Source organism: Zea mays, chromosome 6 (assembly GCF_902167145.1).
Source record: "Zea mays cultivar B73 chromosome 6, Zm-B73-REFERENCE-NAM-5.0, whole genome shotgun sequence".
NCBI lineage: Eukaryota > Viridiplantae > Streptophyta > Magnoliopsida > Poales > Poaceae > Zea > Zea mays.
The window spans coordinates 165,752,113-165,767,549 of record NC_050101.1 but is presented as its reverse complement, the minus strand read 5'-3'; positions in this window follow the sequence as shown (position 1 = coordinate 165,767,549).

Genomic DNA, 15,437 nt, shown 5'->3' with positions numbered 1-15,437 from the left:
TGTTCTCGCTCACGGATGACCCGGCCAGGCTCCGGTCGCCGCCGCTGCACCTCCTCGGCCTGGGAAGCCGCCTGCTCCTGGGCCGACGAAGCCCCTTTTTCGAGCCGACTCTGCCTCTGTCCATGCTGACACCGCTGCCTCCGGCTCCGGCTCATCGCAGAGCAGCCGAGGGTTTCTTAACTGAGCAAGAGAAGCCTTGAGCGGCAAGGCCGACCGAGCCGAGGGACTCCTACGCCTCCGGGGTACGGATACCTCACTCGTCACCTTCCGCGCAAAGCAACTCACACTCGGTTAAGCGCCTCAGCTAGTCGACAGGCGAGTCCCAATACTCGAAACAAGGGGAAAATGTGACGGAACCTCCCAAGTAATTAGGCCCACCTATAGTTGTCCTTGTCCAACAGACATCAGACAACCCTGTAGATGTTCCTGAATCACTCGACAAGTTCGGTAACTTCTTTCTTACCTTTCTAGGAACGTTTCACCCGTCTTGCAGACATTACAGAACATCGGAGATATAGAAATGCGGAAGCGATTACATAACTTACATTTATTTAGAAAGTAAGATCAAGTTATTTATTACAGACCAGAGCTATAAAACGAGTGCTGATTAGTATTATTACAATACCAAGGGAGGCAAAAACTCCTCCCGATAGTTTTTAAACAAAAGTCCTAATGGAGGATCCTTTCCTCCTGCACTTCATTCTTGTTTTTCTTCCTTTGGAACCACCTTGGAGCAAAAGCAACAAAAATTTGTCACTTCCTCACCTAAAAACAACGGGGGAATAAACCCTGAGTATGAAATTACTCAGCAAGTCTTACCCGACTAAAGAAAAGACTCTCAAGGGTATGCTAGCTTAAGGAGTCAAGGTAAGGCTTCTCAATAATCAAAGACTCTGTTTTGCAGAAATGCTTACTAAAGTGGATCCTTAAAAATCCAGTTTTATTTGTCAAGTTAAGTAGAATTACCTACAACTAGAGTTCTTTCTAGCCTAGTTCAATCACTTGACCTACACTAGCCAATTTCTTAACAAACCCATCATCTTTACTGGATTGCTACGTATAAGTCAGTGACCAAGTCTTCATAACCGCGAAGGTACGGCGATCCGAATCGATTATACTCAGCTGAGGATCTCCAATCACACGACATATGTAGCACTTAACCCTTGCATATGTCAACCCACCACCGGGGTTCTTAAGACCAGATCAGGTTCACGCAAACCGAGAGCACATATACACCACCGTCCAGCCTCTTGCTACAGAGGGTACACGCTACTCCCACCACCGCTCCACGCCCATTTCGTGTTATCTTATTCTGGCCTTAGTCTGCCCGAGGCAAGGCTTACCCATGACGAGGCATGTGACCAGTTAAAGGGTCCTCGGTCAGCAGGCCTACATCGACACGGTCCTTAATCGACTCAGACGGAGACACTACACCGAGACTCCTTTCTCGTGCAAGTCACCCGCCTCGGTCTCAGCTTAATTATTTCAAACCCAAAGTTTGGTACCTGGCAGAGGTACACCTTTTCCGATGTTGAACCCATCACGACCGTGATGGATCCACCATCAAGTTTTATTTTCGAAAACATCCCACCCACTTTTGCCATATCATCTTTTGTAAAACAAAACATTTTGTTTTTCTAAAGCAAGGCTAAGCATCAAAATCTTTTGTAAAATGGGTGATCAAGGAAGGTAATCAAATTCAAGGAAGGTAATGCAGGAATTGTTTAATCAATCAACTCCTATCACCTAATGCATCAAGCAAGTGAGAAAGATTTTAAAAACATCAAGGAGGGTGGCAAATGCACCAGGGCTTGCCTTCGTTAGTAGGTGAGTCAGGCTCGGACCCGCAGATATCAAAGTTGAAACAATTTCCGGCCTGAGATTCCGAAGGTGGTGGTGTCTTCTCTTCGGTCACTTCGATCTCTTCTTCGTTTTCTAATCATAACCATACATATGTGTATATAAGATTGAATGCTATGTAATGCTCATGAGAGTGCAAAGATAATAAGGATTTATTATCTAAGTCTTGAATACAACTTTCCTTCACGGAACTCCGAGAACTTAGGGTTTCCAGAGTCAGTAAAGGAGTTCAAAGGGCAGGGGTGGGGTTTTGGGTTCTAGTTATCAAACAAGGTTCAAATCAAACCAAATTCTACCCATGGCTACTAACTAATGTGTAGAGCTCATATAAAAAGTTTGGGCATTTTTGGGATAACCATTTATTTTCTAAAAATCCAGAACTAATGTTTTAATCTACTTTAAATGCCTTAAAATTCCTTATTTAATATAAAAATCATGAAACTAATTTTATTAAATCCTATGGAAAACAAGAAGTCTAACAAAATTAGTTTGACAATTTTATGAATTTTCTATAATTTTCTACATATTTCTAAAGTTCCACTGAAAAAGAAAAGGGAAATTCTAAACAGTACTGGGCTCAAACTGGCCTGCGTCGGCCCAGTTAGGGCAGAAGTGCGCCCATGCGCGCGTCCGCACTGGCGATTTTGCAGAAGGATCCTCGGAGTTCTGGCTAATTGGAAACGGGTTTAGTTACTATTTATCTGTGTCACTGACAGTTTGCGCAAAAACCCTCCACGTTCTATTTCTTCGCAGGGGGAGGTCCCCGACAACGGCGCGTGCTGTGGAGCTCCGGCGAGCACCTGTACCGGCTAGAGGGAGCCAAGACTGGCGGCCTCGAGCGGCAGACACGAAATTGGACCTACCCTGACGATTTCCCCCAACACAATTTCATCTATGGCCAAATGGTTTGCCCTAGCCACGGCGACCGTGGACATTGCAGACCGATGAGCGCGTTCTCGGTGATTCATGGTAGTCCAGTACAATTAAAGGGTTCGAGGAGTTTTAGGAGACCTAGGGATGCTAGAACAATCAATAGAGGAGTATGAATTCACCTGGAATAGGCTGACCACGGGGAGCACACACCGCACGGTGTTCTTGGTGGATTTGGGGGAAAATCCTAAACTGAGGCTCTCGGGTGGATAATTCAGGGCACGAATTGATGTAGGAGTTGCTTGACTACCTGACGGAGCTATGGGCGAGGTCAATTTATAGAGCCCTCGAGCAGTGGCCACGAATTTAGGCGATGACGCGCGGCGGCCGGAGGGAAACAAGAATACTGGAGCAAGGGGTGGGTGGCTTATCTGATGGCCACAACGCACGAATCACGGCGAGCAATCGATCAACGGTGACGGACCACCGGCGACAAGCAGGGGTTGAGTCGGGATCTTCTTCAGTTTAGAACTTACTGTACCATGGCGATCCCCATTCAGTCGACCTGACAGAGCATCTTGGAGCTTGATTTTCTCCCAGATTCCTATGGCAATATGATCAACACATTGTAGCAAAATTGTAGAGCAATATACCATCTACAACTTTGCTATATGGTGTTACCACAAAAAGCCAATGGATCATGCTTGAAATTGGGCTTGAAGTTGATGTCAGTCCACTGTCAGTCTGATTTCAGGCTTTAAGTAGTCTGACAGTCCAACTTTGGGCTCAACTATCTCTAGATTTTCCTCAACAACTGAGCTCACACACTTAAGCAAAGTTGTTCTCCTATGATTGGTCTACAACTTTGATGTGGTGCCTTAGGGCAAAAACCCTAGAATTTGAAAGATGCAAAGCTCCAAAGTTAAGCTCACAAATATGAAATTCAGACTTAGAGTGAAATCTCAATTGGGGTCCTTTTTGCAAATGAATCCAAAACTTAGGGTTTGGCTTGTAAATCTTCCCAAATGTGAACCATGTGACTTTATATGCTTTAACATTATAGTTTTTACACATTAGTCCAAATGTGCACAATTTTTGCACATAGGCCCCTAGGGTTTGGACTTATGGTTTTCCAGGGTTCCCATGGGGTTTTTGGTATCTCAGGGGTATAAATGTGATTTAAGTTCATTCTTGGGAACATTTTATGACTATTCCCCTAAAGCTTTTAGGTTTTCTCAATTTGGGTTATGTTTTACCCCTATAGTCCCTATTTAGGGTTAAGTTCCCTATCCAGGGTTCTATTTGCAAAATGCTATAACAATACAACTTGTTTGAAATTTTTACCTAGTGAATGCATTCTAGGTGTGTCAATCATATGCAATGCCAATGTTTATGATGTCATGCTCAAGTTTTAGTTACAGTAACACCAGGGGTGTTACATCCTTCCCCCCATAAAAGAATCTCGTCGCGAGATTAAAAGTCCTAGGGTAAGTAATGGTAAAGGAAACACATCACGTTTTTATTTCCTTATTCTTGGTACAAGGCAGGGGTGGTTGGGAACTCACTCCTTTATTATAACAGCTACACATGCTTTACAAATTACAAGAGGCTAAAAAGCCTGGGAAATTCTTATCTAAAAGTCTTGAGTTTCCCATGTAGCCTCATCTTCGGAATGTTGGTTCCACTGTATCTTGTAGAACTTGAGAGTTTTTCTTCGGGTAATCCTGTCCTTTTGATCCAAGACTCGAATAGGGTGCTCAGAAGATGTCAAGTCCGGTTCAAGGACAACATTTGTTACTTCAATGGTTCAATCGGGAACCCGAAGACACTTCTTCAATTGTGACACGTGGAACACATTATGTATAGCAGACAAAATTTCGGGTAGTTGAAGTCGGTATGCCACTGGTCCACATTGCTCAAGTATAGGGAATGGACCAATGTACCTGGGTGCAAGCTTCCCTTTAACCCTGAAACGTGATACACCCTTTATTGGCGAAACCTTTAGGTAGACATAGTCTCCCACAAGGAAGTATAAGGGCATTCACCGTTTGTCTGCATAACTCTTTTGACGAGCTTGAGCTTTCTTCAAATTATGAATTATTCTTTGAACTCTTTCTTCGGTCTCTTTCACCATATCAGGCCTGAAGAAGTACCTTTCACCAGGTTCAGACCAGTTTAGCGGAGTACGACATCGTCGTCCATATAAAGCTTCAAAGGGTGCCATCTTGATGCTTTCTTGATAGCTATTATTATATGAGAATTCCGCTAACGGCAAACATTCATCCCATTTTTGTGGAAATTCCAGAACACACGCTCGCAGCATATCTTCCAGTATCTGATTTACCCTCTCAGTCTGCCCACTGGTTTGAGGATGGTAGGCCGAACTATGGAGCAACTTAGTACCCAAGGATTTGTGAAGTGCTTCCCAAAACTTGGCTACAAATTGAGGTCCACGATCCGACACTATGGTTTTTGGAACACCATGCAGACTAAGAATACGAGCAATATACAATTGGGCATAGATAGTAACCGGGTGATCTGTCTTGACTGGCAGAAAATGAGAAATTTTCGTAAGCCGATCAATTATAACCCAGATAGAATCATACCCTTTTGTAGTCCTGGGTAATCCCACAATGAAGTCCATACTAATATCTTCCCATTTCCATGTTGGGATCGGCAAAGATTGTAATGGACCAGCAGCCTTCATGTGTTTGGCCTTGACACGTTTACAAGTGTCACATCTAGCCACATAGCGTGCAATTTCAATTTTCATCTTTGCCCACTAATAGAGACGATGTCAGCCAGAAGAACACATAAGGTTCCATGTTTGCTTCTTCTGATGACACTGTACTATCTGAGTCTGTTGGGCGAGCAGCAATTACGCTGATTTTACCCAAACAGAATCAGATGCACCATCTTGGGTAAAACACACAGAAAGAGGTTTACCAACAAGTGGTTATAGTAAGTTCATAGCACACGAGGCGGGTGTGAATGTCGAATAACATCACGGTCAACTCGTGTTAGCCAGGGAATCCAAGACCACGAAAGGTGATATAGATTCAGGAAAAATCACCAGCGGAGGGATCTGTAAATGCGGACTTTGCAACCAGTCCATTTTATCCAGCACTAGTCATGGATCGGCATGATCACACACACAGGAAAAGCACGCGTGAGGCGGTCGAAGCGCGACTAGAGCGATAATTTAATGGTCGACTTAATTTGATTTTGGTACGTACTTTCTTTAGGGTGGGTTGAACCAAAGTGAGTTTAGACAACTCGATAAAACGATCTCTAAACTCAGCCTTCGTTCATCGGGCAGTTACAAGTTAGTCAAAACCAACTTGTTGAACTACTTTTGACATTAAGCAAATCCTCTCAATACCATTGGTAAGCCAAGGGTTGAGAGTTCACTCTTTGTTAATAAGAGGTTATGTATGTGGGTAAAAATTTTATTTGGTCAAGTTGTTCATCCGTTTTTCTCATGCGAGATGAATTATCCACTTGGTTAGGGAATACATGGATTAAATAAGAGAGCGAATGAACAAACTCCTGCATTTCAGCAGCAGGGGAAACATATCTCTATTTTGAGAGCTAATCAGTTGTTTTCTTACACTAAAAAGCTCCAAGGCTTCACCTTTACACAAAGGATGTAAAGGGAACTTGTATGAGTAGTCACTACCAAGATCAAAAGAAATAAGACCACACATGAAAGTGGTATGCCCTTTTGATCCAACGAAAATGACAGATGTTGCTTGATCTCTATCACAAACAACATAGAAATTGTTTCAAGAGAAAGGTCAATGGAAGATAACACATCAGTGTAATTCCATAATGGATCATGACTAGAGACCTCGATACCGACATGCGCTAAGCAGCAAAATCCTGTGTGCACATTCACAGGAGGCTCTCAGTTTCGTCGCGGTACCATAAGTTCTTAACCATGACACCATTACAAAACTGGCACCAATAATGAATCTCACGAGGTAAGAACAATTTACGCAAAGACAACATATCGATATAGTCTAATAATGGATTATGACTACTAACGGTGATACCAGCGGATGCCAAGTAGCGCAACCATGTGTGTGCATCCATAGGAGGCCCTCGGTTTCATCGCGGCTGCCATCGGTTTTAGTCATAACGCCATTGCTAGACGTAACCAATAAGAAATCTCGCATGACACTAATGGATTGGGCAAGGGTGACAATATGCAAAGAGATACTCCACTAGTAAAGATGGTTACAAGTAGAGCGCCAAATAGTTTATGGCCCGTTGAAATGGCCATAACCTAAACTTGATGAAGAAGTACGATGGGAGACTGTTAATTCAGCCCCAAGCATATTTCTATGCCCATTGCAAAGAGCACAAGGTCAAGGATTAAGTTGGTATGCCTTTGATAGATATGAAGAAATCAAAGGCATCAAATTCAAGAAAATGGTCGGACATGTCTTTCCTAGGTTGGGTTAATAAAGCATCATGGCGATCCGCAAGGAGAGGCCAAATACAATGGAGACCTCAACCTGCATCAGCTGAACATGAGAATGGTGCTAAAAGGAGACATGACTTGAGATCCTTGTTTGAAGTCCAGGTACACTTTAGGTCCGACAAAGAAATTATCTAGGCATTTATCTGTATGGGTGTGGTCATGGAGTGATAACGAAAAATTCAACTTTGGGTCGGGTCATGGTTCACTAAATACGAATATAGCCTAATCTTGGGTTTAGGAAATCAAGTTACCAACTCTCTATTGGCCATAACTCAACCTGATGGTTCTCAGATCAGGGTTGAGAATTGCTTTATGCTGGGCTAACCAGTTCATGTCCAAGATGACATCTATGTCTTGGCCTTTTGGAACAATCATATTTGTAGGAAAGTCCCGTCCAGCCAATGTTACGGGCACTTGACAAGCCACTTCTTTTCACTTTTGGTAGCTTTACTGTCGGGCGTAGGAGACCATTCGTCAACCAACTTCATAGAGGGAGGGGGTCCTGAAAATGTTCGGTTCACCACCAAGTGCTTCTCCAGCTATATGAAAAGGTCCGGCTTCCATCCCGACAGGATCCACAGGGACATTCGGGTGCAGTTGTGAATACAACACATGAACTTCTTCATGTAGTGTATTATAATAGACCTGTAAGTTATCCATGGCTGAGCTAAGCTCCTCCACGCGGGCTCGAGCTTTGGCTTCCTTAGCCCAGGTGAGTGGACGAGAGTTAACCGCCCAATCGAGCGCTAGATCTCGTTTCGCGAGTTGGTCTTGCAAGTAGCGGATGGCTGCATCCGCAACCCATAAATCATTCCTGTGACGGAGTTCTGATTGAAGCAGTTCGACTTGCACTTCCAGATCCCAGATAGGATCGTTGCTACCACTACTACTTTCTTCATGTCTTGGGGCAAGTTAATGGTGGGGTACGCCAATGGGTCTAGTAGATTGGCGCGCGGTCTTTCTGGTGCGCGACAGCATTTTCTAAGGGGGAAAATTTGATTAGTATAGTTCTTAGCATGATGCATGTATAATTACAGAATCAACCGTAGTTGATTCACACCTTCTATATGTTGCACTCTTACTACCTGGTCTTTAAGATAAACTCTTCAGAATACTTAGGTAAGAAGAGAAGAGATTTTCTAGGTAAGTCTTTAGAAATTCCTTTTGAAGATGCCTCATAATATCTGCAGAGAAGGGCTTCGCTCTGATACCAGCTGTGACGGAACCTCCCAAGTAATTAGGCCCACCTACAGTTGTCCTTGTCCAACAGACATCAGACAACCCTGTAGATGTTCCTGAATCACTCGACAAGTTCGGTATCTTCTTTCTTACCTTTCCAGGAACGTTTCACCCGTCTTGCAGACATTACAGAACATCGGAGATATAGAAATGCGGAAGCGATTACATAACTTACATTTATTTAGAAAGTAAGATCAAGTTATTTATTACAGACCAGAGCTATAAAACGAGTGCTGATTAGTATTATTACAATACCAAGGGAGGCAAAAACTCCTCCCGATAGTTTTTAAACAAAAGTCCTAATGGAGGATCCTTTCCTCCCGCACTTCATTCTTGTTTTTCTTCCTTTGGAACCACCTTGGAGCAAAAGCAACAAAAATTTGTCGCTTCCTCACCTAAAAACAACGGGGGAATAAACCCTGAGTATGGAATTACTCAGCAAGTCTTACCCGACTAAAGAAAAGACTCTCAAGGGTATGCTGGCTTAAGGGAGTCAAGGTAAGGCTTCTCAATAATCAAAGACTCTGTTTTGCAGAAATGCTTACTAAAGTGGATCCTTAAAAATCCAGTTTTATTTGCCAAGTTAAGTAGAATTACCTACAACTAGAGTTCTTTCTACCCTAGTTCAATCACTTGACCTACACTAGCCAATTTCTTAACAAACCCATCATCTTTACTGGATTGCTACGTATAAGTCAGTGACCAAGTCTTCATAACCGCGAAGGTACGGCGATCCGAATCGATTATACTCAGCTGAGGATCTCCAATCACACGACATATGTAGCACTTAACCCTTGCATATGTCAACCCGCCACCGGGGTTCTTAAGACCAGATCAGGTTCACGCAAACCGAGAGCACAGATACACCACCGTCCAGCCTCTTGCTACGGAGGGTACACACTACTCCCGCCACCGCTCCACGCCCATTTCGTGTTATCTTATTCTGGCCTTAGTCTGCCCGAGGCAAGGCTTACCCATGACGAGGCATGTGACCAGTTAAAGGGTCCTCGGTCAGCAGGCCTACATCGACACGGTCCTTAATCGACTCAGACAGAGACACTACACCGAGACTCCTTTCTCGTGCAAGTCACCCGCCCGGTCTCAGCTTAATTATTTCAAACCCAAAGTTTGGTACCTGGCAGAGGTACATCTTTTCCGATGTTGAACCCATCACGGCCGTGATGGATCCACCATCAAGTTTTATTTTCGAAAACATCCCACCCACTTTTGCCATATCATCTTTTGTAAAACAAAACATTTTGTTTTTCTAAAGCAAGGCTAAGCATCAAAATCTTTTGTAAAACGGGTGATCAAGGAAGGTAATCAAATTCAAGAAAGGTAATGCAAGAATTGTTTAATCAATCAACTCCTATCACCTAATGCATCAAGCAAGTGAGAAAGATTTTAAAAACATCAAGGAGGGTGGCAAATGCACCGGGGCTTGCCTTCATTAGTAGGTGAGTCAGGCTCGGACCCGTAGATATCAAATTAGAAACAATTTCCGGCCTGAGATTCTGAAGGTGGTGGTGTCTTCTCTTCGGTCACTTCGATCTCTTCTTCGTTTTCTAATCATAACCATACATATGTGTATATAAGATTGAATGCTATGTAATGCTCATGAGAGTGCAAAGATAATAAGGATTTATTATCTAAGTCTTGAATACAACTTTCGTTCACGGAACTCCGAGAACTTAGGGTTTCCAGAGTCAGTAAAGGAGTTCAAAGGGCAGGGGTGGGGTTTTGGGTTCTAGTTATCAAACAAGGTTCAAATCAAACCAAATTCTACCCATGGCTACTAACTAATGTGTAGAGCTCATATAAAAAGTTTGGGCATTTTTGGGATAACCATTTATTTTCTAAAAATCCAGAACTAATGTTTTAATCTACTTTAAATGCCTTAAAATTCCTTATTTAATATAAAAATCATGAAACTAATTTTATTAAATCCTATGGAAAACAAGAAGTCTAACAAAATTAGTTTGACAATTTTATGAATTTTCTATAATTTTCTACATATTTCTAAAGTTCCACTGAAAAAGAAAAGGGAAATTCTAAACAGTACTGGGCTCAAACTGGCCTGCGTCGGCCCAGTTAGGGCAGAAGTGTGCCCATGCGCGCGTCCGCGCTGGCGATTTTGCAGAAGGATCCTCGGAGTTCTGGCTAATTGGAAACGAGTTTAGTTACTATTTATCTGTGTCACTGACAGTTTGCGCAAAAAACCCTCCACGTTCTATTTCTTTGCAGGGGGAGGTCCCCGACAACGGCGCACGCTGTGGAGCTCCGGCGAGCACCTGTACCGGCTGAAGGGAGCCAAGACTGGCGGCCCCGAGCGACGGACACGAAATTGGACCTACCCTGACGATTTCCCCCAACACAATTTCATCTATGGCCAAATGGTTTACCATGGCCACGGCGACCGTGGACATTGCGGACCGATGAGCGCGTTCTCGGTGATTCATGGCAGTCCAGTACAATTAAAGGGTTCGAGGTGTTTTAGGAGAGCCTAGGGATGCTAGAACAATCAATAGAGGAGTATGAATTCACCTGGAATAGGCTAACCACGGGGAGCACACATCGCACGGTGTTCTTGGTGGATTTGGGGGAAAATCCTAAACTGAGGCTCTCGGGTGGATAATTCAGGGCACGGATTGATGTAGGAGTTGCTTGACTATCTGACGGGAGCTACGGGCGAGGTCAATTTATAGAGCCCTCGAGCGGTGGCCGCGAATTTAGGCGATGACGCGCGGCGGCCGGAGGGAAACAAGAATACTGGAGCAAGGGGTGGGTGGCTTTCACCGTGGCGCTTACTCCGGTGATCGCCGGACATGCAATCCAGTGAGTCACCGCGATGAAGTCCAGTGCTAAGGCACTTGGTGCGCAACAGCGACAGCACGACGACGGTGAGAGTTATCCGAGCAACCGACGAGCTGGGGGGAGTACGACAAGCTTAGCCGCAACCGAGCGCAAGTGGATCAGACGCTGAGATTTTTACTGGGCTGTGCTTATCTGATGGCCACGGCACACGAATCACGGTGAGCAATCGATCAACGGCGACGGACCACCGGCGACAAGCAGGGGTTGAGTCGGGATCTTCTTCAGTTTAGAACTTACTGTACCATGGCAATCCCCATTCAGTCGACCTGACAGAGCATCTTGGAGCTTGATTTTCTCCCAGATTCCTATGGCAATATGATCAACACATTGTAGCAAAATTGTAGAGCAATATACCATCTACAACATTGCTATATGGTGTTACCACAAAAAGCCAATGGATCATGCTTGAAATTGGGCTTGAAGTTGATGTCAGTCCACTGTCAATCTGATTTCAGGCTTTAAGTAGTCTGACAGTCCAACTTTGGGCTCAACTATCTCTAGATTTTCCTCAACAATTGAGCTCATACACTTAAGCAAAGTTGTTCTCCTATGATTGGTCTACAACTTTGATGTGGTGCCTTAGGGCGAAAACCCTAGAATTTGAAAGATGCAAAGCTCCAAAGTTAAGCTCACAAATCTGAAATTCAGACTTAGAGTGAAATCTCAATTGGGGTCCTTTTTGCAAATGAATCCAAAACTTAGGGTTTGGCTTGTAAATCTTCCCAAATGTGAACCATGTGACTTTATATGCTTTAACATTATAGTTTTTACACATTAGTCCAAATGTGCACAATTTTTGCACATAGGCCCCTAGGGTTTGGACTTATGGTTTTCCAGGGTTCCCATGGGGTTTTTGGTATCTCAGGGGTATAAATGTGATTTAAGTTCATTCTTGGGAACATTTTATGACTATTCCCCTAAAGCTTTTAGGTTTTCTCAATTTGGGTTATGTTTTACCCCTATAGTCCCTATTTAGGGTTAAGTTCCCTATCCAGGGTTCTATTTGCAAAATGCTACAACAATACAACTTGTTTGAAATTTTTACCTAGTGAATGCATTCTAGGTGTGTCAATCATATGCAATGCCAATGTTTATGATGTCATGCTCAAGTTTTAGTTACAGTAACACCAGGGGTGTTACAGAAAACACGGCTTCACGCCCAAATACACAGATGTTCAGGCCCCGACAGCCGCAATGAACATACACCGACACTCAAGGTGCCATTACAAACGGAACTCCGGTTCCACTCCCGCGGGTACGAACAACCCCCCACATCGGAGGGCCTGTGGGATGACAAATTCCAGGTGGCTCGCCGCTGCCCGCTCCGTTAGGAGCGACAACGACCTCCGCTCCGGGTGGCTAAACAGCAGCAGTGATGACCTTCAGGGCAGACGCTGCTGCGACAAGGCCCTCGCCCGCGTCCCCACTCGAGGGGCGAGGACAAGCTATCAAAGCCGAAGAGTCGGAGGTTAGTCCGCGGGGGGGGGGGGGGGGTCTCGTCGGTGGAGAAACCTTCTCCGGCTGCCGCCGCCTCAGCGCCGACGACAAGCAGTCACCTGCCCACCGGCAGATCCCCACTCAAGTCCTCCCGGATGGACGGGCACCGACCCCCACGCGGAGGCGTCGTGCCGGAGCGAGGACAAGACAATCCAAGAACACGAACGTCGCCCTAGCGGCGTACGATGTCCTGGACGGTCCCTCGGTGCGCACGACGCAACAACCACCCGTACAGAGGGCAGACAGCCACACTCCACTCCAGCGGTGGGAGGGGGCACCGAAAGCTGCGCCAGAGCCAGCTGAGCCAGCGAGCCAAACACGCTGGAGCTGACAACGCTTGCGGCCGACCGACCCCGTGTTGTCAAAGTCTGCCCCTCCGCTAGGCCGGTGAGAGCCCTCTCCTCTGAATGCTGAAGGAAGAGATGGTCCGCTGGCCCATACGGGAGGTAGAGCTCCGGCTCAGCTCGCCCTCCTCCCCAGCAAGGATGATGAAGATCCTTGAAGCTGAGGGTGGGGCAGAGGTTGCAGCCCGGCTCGCTTCTCCCCACCATTGAACCGGTGGTCACCCTCCTGCGTGACCATTGGTGAGGGGATGCAGCCAGACTACTTGATGAAAATCCTTGAAGCCAAGCGATGGCTGAAAGGTGCCAACCTCCGCGAAGTTGCGCTCCTCCAACAACAGCAAGACGAAAGCAACTCGGATGCTCCCCATCTAGGGGCTCGAAAGGAGGAAGGGCGCAATGCATGAGGGGAGTGCGAAGGCGTGGCTACCACCCAGGAGGTCGACCCCTTTTTAAAGGCGACTCTCCCCACTCGCATCCTCAGGTGTCGCAGACTAAGTCTTCACCAACGCGCTCCAGGGTCCTCCCCCCACGACACGGGGCTGGGTCCCACACGTCATGCAAGCTGGTCCGGGACAGAAGAAGCCAGACCGCCGCACGCGGAGCGTGTAACCGCCCAGCGGTTACAAGCACTCCTCCACTTTCGCCTAAACCAGCGGATGAAAGGGCGGACCGCCATGCAGGTGGCATGCAACTGCACCACGGAGATGCACCCCTTCGACTTCGACACATCCAGCATGGAGTCCCAGGCCCACACGTCATGTAACCGGCGCACCGGTTACTACGTGCGGAAAACTGCACCGCCACTTACGACAATGCCGCGCCTTCTCGACTGCGGAACCGGTGCTGCGACTCGAGGCAACCGCGCGCATGGCCCAACAGTGCCAACCGAGCACATCGGTCATGGGTCAGTTAGCCGCGGGAGAAGGCGCGACGGTCGATATGGCTAAAAGTGGGCCGGCAGTAATGGCGGCAGCAGGCGAGCGGAAGCGGCGGTCAAATCGTTCGCAGGCTCACGTCCCCTCCTGGAGTAGCAGGAGAGCCCTCTCCCACGGTGTGAAGGCGCAACACCCGTTCCTCGAACGGCACGCACAGCGGCTGCCGCGCGAACCACCCGTCCCATCGCATTAACTTCGCGGCAGGGCACGCGACACCTTTGGCAGGCGAAGCGGGCAACGTTTCACCTCCGCCATGATGACCGCGTCAAAAAAGGTGTGCCACGCCGTTTAAATTCATATCCTTTTCCTTCTCCCCTTCCTCTCTCTTGCTACAGGGACCGGGAAAGGGGATACTCCGAAAGGGATCCTTCTCCGCGAATGAAGTGGGCCCCGAGCCCTCCTACTGATCAGGGGTTCGAAGGCTGGCCCCTCGGAAGGGTTCGACAGCCGCCCCAGAGCACTCGGGCTTCAGGCTCATTACTGATCAGAGGTTCGAAGGCTGGCCCCTCGGAAGGGTTCGACAGTCGCCTCAGACCACTCGGGCTCCACGCCCACTACTGATCAGGGGTTCGAAGGCTGGCCCCCCGAAGGGTTCGACAGCCGCCCCAGAACACGCAGAGCGAGGGATGACTCTGGGTACGTCCGATACATGGCCGAGGCTCGAGCTACGCTCTCGAGGTACCCTAGGACATTTCCGAGACCAGCAGGAGCGATTCTATAACAGAATCCCATCAGAGGGAGGCATCGAGCCCTTGAACCCTATCAAACGGGACCGGGTCCGGCAAATCACCTGCAGGTACTTTTGGAGCGCGCCTTTGGGCCACTAGCCGACCCTTATCGAACAAGGCACGACCGTCCACTCGGATCACCCATTAGCAACTCACTGGAGACACCATGTTCGGCGCCCTCCGAGGGCAACATGGCGCTTTCCCCCCCTCCTCCTTGCGGAAAGGTGACGAAGGGGCGTATGATAAAAGCCGAGTCAGTCCTTGACCGTCCTCTCGCTCCGTGCAGAGGCTCGGGGGCTGCTCTCGCAAACCCGGCTCCGGCCAAACCGTTGACAGCGTCAACATACCAGCCCGAGAACTCGGAACCTGAACCATGCACCCGGGCTACGATCAGATCGCATGAGGGAACAATTAGACCGGCCGAGGCATCACGAAAGGCATTAAGACCTCAGAGGAGTCAAACCACTCCTCCGAGGCCTCGGGGGCTACACCCGGTGGGTGCGCTCGCGCGCACCCACCGAAACAAAATGTAACCGAGAAAGGCCGGTCCCCTTGCAAAAAAGTGCGACAAAGCCTCCAAGCGAGTACCAACACTCCCTTTGAG